The sequence below is a fragment of the Coregonus clupeaformis genome, unplaced genomic scaffold (genome assembly GCF_020615455.1).
Source record: "Coregonus clupeaformis isolate EN_2021a unplaced genomic scaffold, ASM2061545v1 scaf1958, whole genome shotgun sequence".
Lineage (NCBI taxonomy): Eukaryota > Metazoa > Chordata > Actinopteri > Salmoniformes > Salmonidae > Coregonus > Coregonus clupeaformis.
The window spans coordinates 562-13,325 of record NW_025535412.1 but is presented as its reverse complement, the minus strand read 5'-3'; the positions used below and the strand labels follow the sequence as shown (position 1 = coordinate 13,325).

The following is a 12,764-nucleotide window of genomic DNA, read 5'->3' as shown; positions in this document are numbered from 1 at the left end:
TTCATTCCTATAGCCTGTATACACCTTTACCATTAGATGTTATTGGTGAGAGATGGTTCATTCCTATAGCCTGTATACACACTTTACCAAGTAGATGTTATTGGTTAGAGATGGTTCATTCCTATAGCCTGTATACACACTTTACCAGTATATGTTATTGGTGAGAGATGGTTCATTCCTATAGCCTGTATACACACTTTACCAGTAGATGTTATTGGTTAGAGATGGTTCTTGCCCCCCTACTAGCCTGTATACACACTTTACCACAGGAGATGTTATTGGTGAGAGATGGTTCATTCCTATAGCCTTTGTATTTTTTCCTCTACCACTTTACCAGTAGATGTTATTGGTTAGAGATGGTTCAATTTCCTATAGCCTGTATACACACTTTACCAGTAGATGTTACTTGGTTGAGATGGTTCATTCCTATAGCCTGTATACACCTTTACCAGTAGATGTTTTTTGTTTAGAGATGGTTCACATTCCTATAGCCTGTATACACACTTTTACCAGTAGATGTTATTGTTTAGAGATGGTTCATTCCCTATAGCCTGTATACACACTTTACCAGTAGAATCTGTTATTGGTTAGAGATGGTTCATTCCTATAGCCTGTATGGGCTACACTTTACCAGTAGATGTTATTGTTTAGAGATGGTTCATTCCTATAGCCTGTATACACCTTTACCAGTAGATGTTATTGGTTAGAGATGGTTCATTCCTATAGCCTGTATACACACTTCTACCAGTAGACTGTTATTGGTGAGAGATGGTTCATTCCTATAGCCTGTATACACACTTTACCAGTAGATGTTATTGGTTAGAGATGGTTCATTCCTATAGCCTGCATACACACTTTACCAGTAGATGTTATTGGTAGAGATGGTTCATTCCTATAGCCTGTATACACCCTTTACCGTAGAATGTTATTGGTTAGAGATGGTTCATTCCTATAGCCTGTATACACACTTTACCAGTAGATGTTATTGGTTAGAGATGGTTCATTCCTATAGCCTGTATACACCTAACTTTTACCAGTAGACTGTTATTGGTTAGGAGATGGTTCATTCCTATAGCCTGTATACACACTTTACCAGTAGATGTGTTATTGTTTAAGAGATGGTTCATTCCCAACTATAGCCTGTATACACACTTTACCAGTAGATGTTATTGGTTAGAGATGGTTCCATTCCATCATAGCCTGTATACACACTTTACCAGTAGATGTTGTTGGTTAGAGATGGTTCATTCCCTATAGCCTGTATACACACTTTACCAGTAGATGTTTATTGGTTAGGAGATGGTTTCATTCCTATAGCCTGTATACACACTTTTACCAGTAGATGTTATTGGTTAGAGATGGTTCATTCCTATAGCCTGTGATAGCACACTTTACCAGTAGATGTTTTTGGAGATGGTTCATTCCTGAGCCTGTATACACACTTTACCAGTAGATGTTATTGTTTAGAGATGGTTCATTCCTATAGCCTGTATACACACTTTACCTGTAGATGTTATTGTTTAGAGATGGTTAATTCCCTATAGCCTGTATACACATTTACCAGTAGATGTTATTGGTGAGGAGATGGTTCATTCCTATAGCCTGTATACACACTTTACCAGTATATGTTATTGGTTAGAGATGATTCATTCCTATAGCCTGTATACACACTTTACCAGTAGATGTTATTGGTGAGAGATGGTTCATTCCTATAGCCTGTATACACACTTTACCAGTAGATGTTATTGGTTAGAGATGGTTCATTCCTATAGCCTGTATACACACTTTACCAGTAGATGTTATTGGTTAGAGATGGTTCATTCCTATAGCCTGTATACACACTTTACCAGTAGATGTTATTGGTTAGAGATGGTTCATTCCTATAGCCTTATACACACTTTACCAGGAGATGTTATTGGTTAGAGATGGTTCATTCCTATAGCCTGTATACACACTTTACCAGTAGATGTTTTGTTGAGAGATGGTTCATTCCTATAGCCTGTATACACACTTTACCAGTAGATGTTATTGGTTAGAGATGGTTCATTCCTATAGCCTCTATACACACTTTACCAGTAGATGTTATTGGTTAGAGATGGTTCATTCCTATAGCCTGTATACACACTTTACCAGTAGATGTTATTGTTTAGAGATTGTTCATTCCTTTATGGCCTGTATACACACTTTACCAGTAGATGTTATTGTTTAGAGATGGTTAATTCCTATAGCCTGTATACACACTTACAGTATATGTTATTGGTGAGAGATGGTTCATTCCCTATAGCCTGTATACACACTTTACCAGTAGATGTTATTGGTTAGAGATGGTTCATTCCTATAGCCTATATACACACTTTACCAGGAGATGTTATTGGTTAGAGATGGTTCATTCCTATAGCCTGTATACACACCCTTTACCAGTAGATGTTATTGTTTAGAGATGGTTCATTCCTATAGCCTGTATACACACTTTACCAGTAGATGTTATGGTTAGAGATGGTTCATTCTATAGCCTGTATACACACTTTACCAGGAGATGTTATTGGTTAGAGATGGTTCATTTTAATAGCCTGTATACACACTTTACCAGTAGATGTTATTGGTTAGATGGTTCATTCCTATAGCCTGTATACACACTTTACCAGGAGATGTTATTGGTTTGAGATGGTTCATTCCTATAGCCTGTATACACACTTTACCAGTAGATGTTATTGGTTAGAGATGGTTCATTCCTATAGCCTGTATACACACTTTACCAGTAGATGATATTGGTTAGAGATGGTTCATTCCTATAGCCTGTATACACACTTTACCAGTAGATGTTATTGGTTAGAGATGGTTCATTCCTATAGCCTGTATACACACTTTACCAGTAGATGTTTTTGGTGAGAGATGGTTCATTCCTATAGCCTGTATACACACTTTTACCAGTAGATGTTATTGGTTAGAGATGGTTCATTCCTATAGCCTGTATACACACACTTTACCAGTAGATGTTATGGTTAGAGATGGTTCATTCCTATAGCCTGTGATACACACACTTTATCAGTAGATGTTATTGGTTAGAGATTGTTCATTCCTATAGCCTGTGTATACACACTTTACCAGTAGATGTTATTGGTGAGAGATGGTTCATTCCCTATAGCCTGTATACACACTTTACCAGTAGATGTTATTGGTTAGAGATGGTTCATTCCTTAGCCTGTATACACACTTTACCATTAGATGTTATTGGTGAGAGATGGTTCATTCCTATAGCCTGTATACACACTTTACCAGTAGATGTTATTGGTTAGAGATGGTTCATTCCTATAGCCTGTATACACACTTTACCATTAGATGTTATTGGTGAGAGATGGTTCATTCCTATAGCCTGTATACACACATTTTACATTTACATTTTAGTCATTTAGCAGACGCTCTTAACCAGAGCGACTTACAGGAGCAATTAGGGTCAAGTGCCTTGCTCAAGGGCACATTAACGTCATTTAGCAGACGCTCTTAGCCAGAGCGACTCACAAATTGGTACGTTCACCCTATAGCCAGTGGGATAACCACTTTACAATTTGGGGGTTAGAAGGATTACTTTATCCCTATCCCAGGTATTCCTTAAAGGTTTGTGGGGTTTCAAATGTCTCCGGAGAAGGTGGTGAGTGACTCCGCTGTCCTGGCGTCGTGAGGGGAGCTTGTTCCACCATTGGGGTGCCAGAGCAGCGAACAGTTTTGACTGGGCTGAGCGGGAGCTATGCTTCCGCAGAGGAAGGGAGCCAGCAGGCCAGAGGTGGATGAACGCAATGCCCTCGTTTGGGTGTAGGGACTGATCAGAGCCTGAAGGTACAGAGGTGCCGTTCCTCTCACTGCTCCATAGGCAAGCACCATGGTCTTGTAGCGGATCGCACTTCAACTGGAAGCCAGTGGAGTGTGCGGAGGAGGGGGGTGACGTGAGAGAACTTGGGAAGGTTGAACACCAGACGGGCTGCGGCATTCTGGATGAGTTGTAGGGGTTTAATGGCACAGGCAGGGGAGGCCAGCCAACAGCGAGTTGCAGTAGTCCAGACGGGAGATGACAAGTGCCTGGATTAGGACCTGTGCCGCTTCTTGTGTAAGGCAGGGTCGTACTCTCCCGAATGTTGTAGAGCATGAACCTGCAGGAGCGGGTCACCGCCTTGATGTTGGCGGAGAACGACAGTGTGTTGTCCAGGGTCACGCCTAGCTCTTCGCATACTCTGGGAGGAGGACACAGCGGAGTTGTCAACCGTGATGGCGCAGATCATGGAACGGGCAGTCCTTCCCCGGGAGGAAGAGCAGCTCCGTCTTGCCAGGGTTCAGCTTGAGGTGGTGATCCGTCATCCATACTGATATGTCTGCCAGACATGCAGAGATGCGATTCGCCACCTGGTTATCGAAGGGGAAAGGAGAAGATTAGTTGTGTATCGTCAGACGTAGCAATGTATGAAAGGCCATGTGAGGATATGACAGAGCCAAGTGACTTGGTGTATAGGGAAAAAGAGAGGGCCCAGAACTGAGCCCTGGGGACACCAGTGGTGAGAGCGTGTGGTGCGGAGACAGCTTCTCGCCACGCCACTTGTTAGGAGCGACCGGTCAGGTAGGACGAATCCAGGAGTGAGCCGCGCCGGAGATGCCCAGCTCGGAGAGGGGTGGAGAGGGAGGATCTGATGGTTCCAGTATCAAAGGCAGCAGACAGGTCTAGAAGGACAAGAGCAGAGGAGAGAGATTAGCTTTAGCAGTGCGGAGAGTCTCCGTGACACAGAGAAGAGCAGTCTCAGTTGAATGACCAGTCCTGAAACCTGATTGGTTTTGGATCAAGAAGGTCATTCTGAGAGAGATAGCAAGAGAGTTGGCTAAAGACGGCACGCTCAATAGTTTTGGAAAGAAAAGAAAGAAGGGATACTGGTCTGTAGTTGTTGACATCAGTGGGGTCGAGTGTTGGTTTTTTGAGAAGGGGAGCAACTCTCGCTCTCTTGAAGACGGAAGGGACATGGCCAGCGGTCAAGGATGAGTTGATCAGCGAGGTGAGGTAGGGGAGAAGGTCACGGAGATGGTCTGGAGAAGAGAGAGGGATGGGGTCAAGCGGGCAGGTTGTTGGGCGGCCTGCAGTCACAAGTCGCAGGGATTTTATCTGGAGAGAGAGGAGAAAGAAGTCAAAGCATAGGGTAGGGCAGTGTGAGCAGGACCAACAGTGTCATTAGACTTAACAAACGAGGATCGGATGTCGTCAACCTTCTTTTTCAAAGTGGTTGACGAAGTCATCCACAGAGAGAGAGGAGGGGGAGGAGGATTCAGGAGGGAGGAAAATGTGGCAAAGAGCTTCCTAGGGTTAGAGGCAGATGCTTGGAATTTAGAGTGGTAGAAAGTGGCCTTAGTAGCAGAAACAGATGAAGAAAATGTAGAGAGGAGGGAGTGAAAAGAAGCCAGGTCGGCAGGGAGTTTAGTTTTCTTCCATTTCCGCTCCCAGCTGCCCGGAGCTCTGTTCTGGTGAGCTCGCAATGAGTCATCAAGCCCACGGAGCTGGAGGAGGGCTGCCGGCCGGGAGGATAGGGGACACAGAGAGTCAAAGGATGCAGAAAGGGAGGAGAGGAGGGTTGAGGAGGCAGAATCAGGAGATTGGAGGGAGAAGGATTGAGCAGAGGGAAGAGATGATAGGATGGAAGAGGAGAGAGATAGTGGGAGAGAGAGAGCGAAGGTTGCGGCGGCGCATTACCATCTGTGTAGGGGCAGAGTGAGTAGTATGGGAGGAGAGCGAGAGAGAAAAGGAAACAAAGTAGTGGTCAGAGACTTGGAGGGGAGTTGCAGTGAGATTAGTAGAGGAGCAGCATCTAGTGAAGATGAGGTCAAGCGTATTGCCTGCCTTGTGAGTAGGGGGACGGTGAGAGGGAGAGGTCAAAGAGGAGAGGAGTGGAAAGAAGGAGGCAGAGAGAAATGAGTCAAATGTGGACAGGGGAGGTTGAAATCCCCCAAAACTGTTAGGGGTGAGCCATCCTCAGGGAAGGAACTTATCAAAGCGTCAAGCTCATTGATGAACTCTCCAAGGGAACCTGGAGGGCGATAGATGACAAGGATATTAAGCTTAAATGGGCTAGTGACTGTGACAGCATGGAATTCAAATGAGGAGATAGACAGATGGGTTAGGAAAAAATTGAGAATGTCCACTTGGGAGAGATGAGGATTCCTGTACCACCACCCCTCTGACCAGATGCTCACGGGTATGTGAGAACACATGGTCAGACGAGGAGAGAGCAGTAGGAGTAGCAGTGTCTTCAGTGGTGATCCATGTTTCCGTCAGCGCCAGGAAGTCGAGGGACTGGAGGTTGGCATAGGCTGGGATGAAGTCCGCTTTGTTGGCAGCAGAACGGGGCAGTTCCAGAGGCTGCCTGCGACCTGGAACTCCACGTGGGTGGTGCGTGCAGGGACCACCAGGTTAGAGAGACAGCAGCCACGCGGTGTGGTGCGTTTGTGTAGCCTGTGCAGAGAGGAGAGAACAGGGATAGGCAGAGGCATAGGTTGACAGGCTGTAGCAAATGGCTGCAAAAATGCAGAGGAGATCGGAATGAAATGAGCTGAGCATCTGGGAGGCGGAGAGAGCAGGACCTCCCTCACCAAAACTTCTACCTCAGAAACTAAAATTGTTTCACTGAACCACCCGAACAAAAACTCTCCCAACTCCACCTTTAGAAATCAGAATTGTTGTGAACCACAGCGGTTCAATGTTTAAAGGAATAGACTCAACCCACTTTATTCAACTATGACACCATAGCTAACTAGCAACTAGCATCCAATAACAATAACACACCGTATAGCACCAACACTTGGTCACAACAAACCACCAATAGTGTGATAACACACTAAACAGATCATTCGTGTCTGTGTCAAGTTCCTTTTTCATGACACAGCAATGATTAGACATTGGCTAGCTAGGACAAGTATATTGTATTTAGCTACTACCGTACAGTTAAGCTGGTAGTAGCTAATCCAGCTAGCAATGGCCACTGTGTTGACTTTGTTTGAAGAACGGCTAGCTGGCTAGCTTCGTGCTACACCCGGCACACAATGGCTATTGTGTTGACTCTAACTCAGTTCGAAAAAACGGCTAGGTAGCTCGCTTCGTGCTACAGCCGGCACTGCCAGGACACAGTAACTACCCACAACAACCCACGATGCCTAGCTATAACGCCGTAGCTAACCTGCAAGCTAGCATCCATTAGCACACAATTTAACACTTGGTCACAACAAACCACCAATAGTGTGAAAACACACTAAACAGATCATTCGTGTCTGTGTCAAGTAGATGTTATTGTTTAGAGATGGTTCATTCCTATAGCCTGTATACACACTTTACCAGTAGATGTTATTGGTTAGAGATGGTTCATTCCTATAGCCTGTATACACACTTTACCAGTATATGTTATTGGTTAGAGATGGTTCATTCCTATAGCCTGTATACACACTTTACCAGTAGATGTTATTGGTTAGAGATGGTTCATTCCTATAGCCTGTATACACACTTTACCAGGAGATGTTATTGGCTAGAGATGGTTCATTCCTATAGCCTGTATACACACTTTACCAGTAGATGTTATTGTTTAGAGATGGTTCATTCCTATAGCCTGTATACACACTTTACCAGTAGATGTTATTGGTTAGAGATGGTTCATTCCTATAGCCTGTATACACACTTTACCAGTAGATGTTATTGGTTAGAGATGGTTCATTCCTATAGCCTGTATACACACTTTACCAGTAGATGTTATTGGTTAGAGATGGTTCATTCCTATAGCCTGTATACACACTTTACCAGTAGATGTTTTTGGTGAGAGATGGTTCATTCCTATAGCCTGTATACACACTTTACCAGTAGATGTTATTGGTTAGAGATGGTTCATTCCTATAGCCTGTATACACACTTTACCAGTAGATGTTATTGTTTAGAGAGGGTTCATTCCTATAGCCTGTATACACACTTTACCAGTATATGTTATTGGTTAGAGATGGTTCATTCCTATAGCCTGTATACACACTTTACCAGTAGATGTTATTGGTTAGAGATGGTTCATTCCTATAGCCTGTATACACACTTTACCAGTAGATGTTATTGGTTAGAGATGGTTCATTCCTATAGCCTGTATACACACTTTACCAGGAGATGTTATTGGTTAGAGATGGTTCATTCCTATAGCCTGTATACACACTTTACCAGTAGATGTTATTGGTTAGAGATGGTTCATTCCTATAGCCTGTATACACACTTACCAGTAGATGTTATTGGTTGAGATGGTTCATTCCTATAGCCTGTATACACACTTTACCAGTAGATGTTTTTGGTGAGAGATGGTTCATTCCTATAGCCTGTATACACACTTTACCAGTAGATGTTATTGGTTAGAGATGGTTCATTCCTATAGCCTGTATACACACTTTACCAGTAGATGTTATTGTTTAGAGATGGTTCATTCCTATAGCCTGTATACACACTTTACCTGTAGATGTTATTGTTTAGAGATGGTTAATTCCTATAGCCTGTATACACACTTTACCAGTAGATGTTATTGGTGAGAGATGGTTCATTCCTATAGCCTGTATACACACTTTACCAGTAGATGTTATTGGTTAGAGATGGTTCATTCCTATAGCCTGTATACACACTTTACCAGTAGATGTTATTGGTGAGAGATGGTTCATTCCTATAGCCTGTATACACACTTTACCAGTAGATGTTATTGGTGAGAGATGGTTCATTCCTATAGCCTGTATACACACTTTACCAGTAGATGTTATTGGTTAGAGATGGTTCATTCCTATAGCCTGTATACACACTTTACCAGTAGATGTTATTGGTTGAGATGGTTCATTCCTATAGCCTGTATACACACTTTACCAGTAGATGTTATTGTTTAGAGATGGTTCATTCCTATAGCCTGTATAACACACTTTACCGGTAGATGTTATTGGTTAGAGATGGTTCATTCCTATAGCCTGTATACACTTTTACCAGGAGATGTTATTGGTTAGAGATGGTTCATTCCTATAGCCTGTATACACACTTTACCAGTAGATGTTATTGGTTAGAGATGGTTCATTCCTATAGCCTGTATACACACTTTACCAGTAGATGTTATTGGTTAGAGATGGTTCATTCCTATAGCCTGTATACACACTTTACCAGTAGATGTTTTTGGTGAGAGATGGTTCATTCCTATAGCCTGTATACACACTTTACCAGTAGATGTTATTGGTTAGAGATGGTTCATTCCTATAGCCTCTATACACACTTTACCAGTAGATGTTATTGGTTAGAGATGGTTCATTCCTATAGCCTGTATACACACTTTACCAGTAGATGTTATTGGTTAGAGATGGTTCATTCCTATAGCCTGTATACACACTTTACCAGTAGATGTTTTTGGTGAGAGATGGTTCATTCCTATAGCCTGTATACACACTTTACCAGTAGATGTTATTGGTTAGAGATGGTTCATTCCTCATAGCCTGTATACACACTTTACCAGTAGATGTTATTGGTGAGAGATGGTTCATTCCTATAGCCTGTATACACACTTACTAGTAGATGTTATTGGTTAGAGATGGTTCATCCCTATAGCCTGTATACACACTTTACCAGGGAGATGTTATTGGTTAGAGATGGTTCATTCCTATAGCCTGTATACACACTTTACCAGTAGATGTTATTGGTTAGAGATGGTTCATTCCTATAGCCTGTATACACACTTTACCAGTAGATGTTATTGTTTAGAGATGGTTCATTCCTATAGCCTGTATACACACTTTACCAGTAGATGTTATTGGTTAGAGATGGTTCATTCCTATAGCCTGTATACACACTTTACCGCAACTCATTAGTCTAAAATCCTAGGTGGCGGTGTCTGCAGCTTAAGTTGTTCCATTTTAAAATATAAAATACTACCTTCACTTTGAATTGAACCCAACCCTGTCAAACAGGTAGCTATCGGACAGGTCCAGCAGGTGTTGGGCTGGACAGAAAGAGAGAGAGGGAGGGGTCTGACTGGACTGGTCCTTAAAAGGGAGAGGAGGGAGAGGTAGAACTCAACTCACAGGCAGGACAGAGAGAGAGAGAGAGAGAGAGACCCAGTGAAGACCTTTGAAGATATCTGAAGAAGTTAAAATACAACTGAAGATTTGTGAAGGTGAGATCTTAACATCTGTGCATTTAAAACTGTATCTGTCTGCATCCCAAATAGCACCCTTTTCCTTTTGTAGTGTGCTTCTTTTGACCAGGGCCCATATTACCTTTGTGGCCTTGGGCTATTCCCTATGTAGTGTACTGGGGACCCTGGTCAAAGGTAGTGCACTACATAGGGAATAAGGTAACATTTGGAAAGCATACATATTCCTGTGTACTAGGTTATATCTATTGTATGTGGTGAAAGATGATACCTGGTATTCCTTAGCCCTTCATTGGTAAAATCTAATGTGATATTACCGGAATACATCTGATAGGTAGAATGGCTGAGGGTACTTGAGGAAAGGTTAGGGGAACACTGCACTCCGAGTTTGGAAAATGCTGTTTGAAAAAAACGAGTTTGGAAAATGCTGCCTTAGCAGTTGCATAGGTTATGTACCTAACACAGGGTTTCCTTAACCTCTCCTCTGGTACCTCCAGCCATACAGTAGGTAATGTACCTACCACAGGGTTTCCTTAACCTCTCCTCTGGTACCTCCAGCCATACAGTAGGTTATGTACCTAACACAGGGTTTCCTTAACCTCTCCTCTGGTACCTCCAGGCATACAGTAGGTTATGTACCTAACACAGGGTTTCCTTAACCTCTCCTCTGGTACCCCCAGCCATTCCACTGATTTGAAGTATTACAGTACAATCACAGCTGATTCTAATGGTCAACTAATCTCTCTTTCTCTCTCTTTCTATCTCTCTCTCTGTCTCAGAAGACTATCACCATGGCGATATTGACCATCATTCTGCTTGTCAGCATGGCTTTGGCTCTGGGAGATGCCTTTATTCCGATAGGTAAGAGTGACATACCTCACACTTACTCACCAACATTTTAATTTAAAAACCATAAACATTATCTGTCCTATTTCACGCAAGTACAAGTGTGTATTAATTTGTAGGTGTGAATTGAAAAAAATGTTTCTTTGCATATCCAATTCTCCCTGGGACACAAGCCATTATCAAACCGTGACACTGGAGAAATTAAGGTTGTGGTTTGCTCAAGGGCAAATAGACAGATATTTAAACTTGTCAGCTGAGGGATTCAAACTAGCAACCTTTCGGTTACCTTCCACTCCTCTAGTTCCAGAGATGTATATTGGTGTCTAGATGCTGGAGTGTTGAGGTATTCTGATATGAAAGGTTTGGTCCTTCAACTGGATGGATGCATGATTGGATTGTCAACCAACTATCAGGAAATAACACTGATATAATTTACCCCACTTTTACAGTCTTAGTTTCATCAGCTGTTGTACAATATGATGCAAAACTGAATTTTGACTGCACTGGGCTTTTAAACAAGTAGCGGAATTTCAATATTTAGCCAGGAAGTCCCTTGAGATTGACATCCCAAGCTTCCAGAATGTATGTCCAGCAAAGGATATTATGTCCATGTATACGTCCATACATTCTCCAACTATGTTATGTCCACATCATGTTGCAGGTGGTATGCGACCCAAGACCCGCTGTGAGCATTTAAGAGATTCCAAGAAAAACAGCCGCCTGGAACCTACATCCCAACTTGTACAACGATGGACAATACACCCCTGAGCAATGTTCAGGATCTACAGGTTACCACACTCATACACAAACTAAATTATCCAATTTAGTTGAATTTGATAATTGAATTTGTATTACACTAACATTTGTGATTATGTCAATATTGTATACGCAACAGGTTTTTAACATGTCCATTTCTGGTAGGTTCCTGTTGGTGTGTGACCTGTAATGGACAGAAGATCAGGGGTACTGAGACTCCACCAGGCACTGCTAACACCATCTGTGCCACCCTGGTAAACACACACATTCTCTCTCATTCACTAAATGTTAATTATTTGCAGCTGGTTCTGAATGTTGTTAATGTTTGTTTTGTCTGTAATTGTAGATTTGCTCGTAGATGAATGGCGTTGGAACGAAGACGTTAAAAATACTTTGACAGTTTCTTTACTGTCCTACAGGAACTGCTTCCCATTCCATACAAATAAATAAATGAAGAAATCCTGAGAGAATTTAAACTTTTAATGATTGGCTTTATTTATTGTTGGTTTGATATGCTGTACAATTTATATGAACCGGTCCATTTCTGGGAAATGGAGGAAGGAGTGTCAGTCTTTTAAATGAACCCTTTACATTAACTTTAGAAGACAACATATTTTTTGCTACAACGTACAACAAGTACGATCTTACACAAGAAGCCTTTACGAGATAGGATGGAAGGCAAATGGTTCTATTCCCTACATGACCAGAGCCCTATGCCAGACTTATGGTATTTTTGTGCTTTGCACAATTCTTGCACTAGTAAAATGTGACACTAAGTATCTTCTTACACTAGAAAACGTTACCTTTACTGGGAGACATTTTGATGGATTAGTGCAGTGTTATAAATGGGAGATATGTTCAACAGTTTTGGAAGCTATAGCCTACCTCAAGCTGGTCCCCCCTCTGACTCAAAGCCCAGAGAATCAGATCCGAACTCACTGGTTCTGGTGGATGGGATACCGTCTGGGGGCTTGGACTGTCGATGGTCCTAAAGTCATTTGG

At 42.3% G+C, this 12,764-nt stretch overlaps 2 long non-coding RNA genes across 2 annotated transcripts; both read left to right on the top strand.

Annotated features, from left to right (window-relative positions):
- Nucleotides 1–10,095: 10,095 nt before the first annotated feature.
- On the top strand, nucleotides 10,096–11,724 carry LOC123487983. The gene is made up of 3 exons (XR_006659926.1): nucleotides 10,096–10,181; nucleotides 10,940–11,021; nucleotides 11,668–11,724. It is a non-coding gene; the product is annotated as an uncharacterized LOC123487983 (long non-coding RNA).
- Nucleotides 11,725–11,726: 2 nt separating this feature from the next.
- On the top strand, nucleotides 11,727–12,245 carry LOC121562022. Its single transcript, XR_006659925.1, has 3 exons — nucleotides 11,727–11,794; nucleotides 11,928–12,016; nucleotides 12,109–12,245. It is a non-coding gene; the product is annotated as an uncharacterized LOC121562022 (long non-coding RNA).
- Nucleotides 12,246–12,764: the final 519 nt, after the last annotated feature.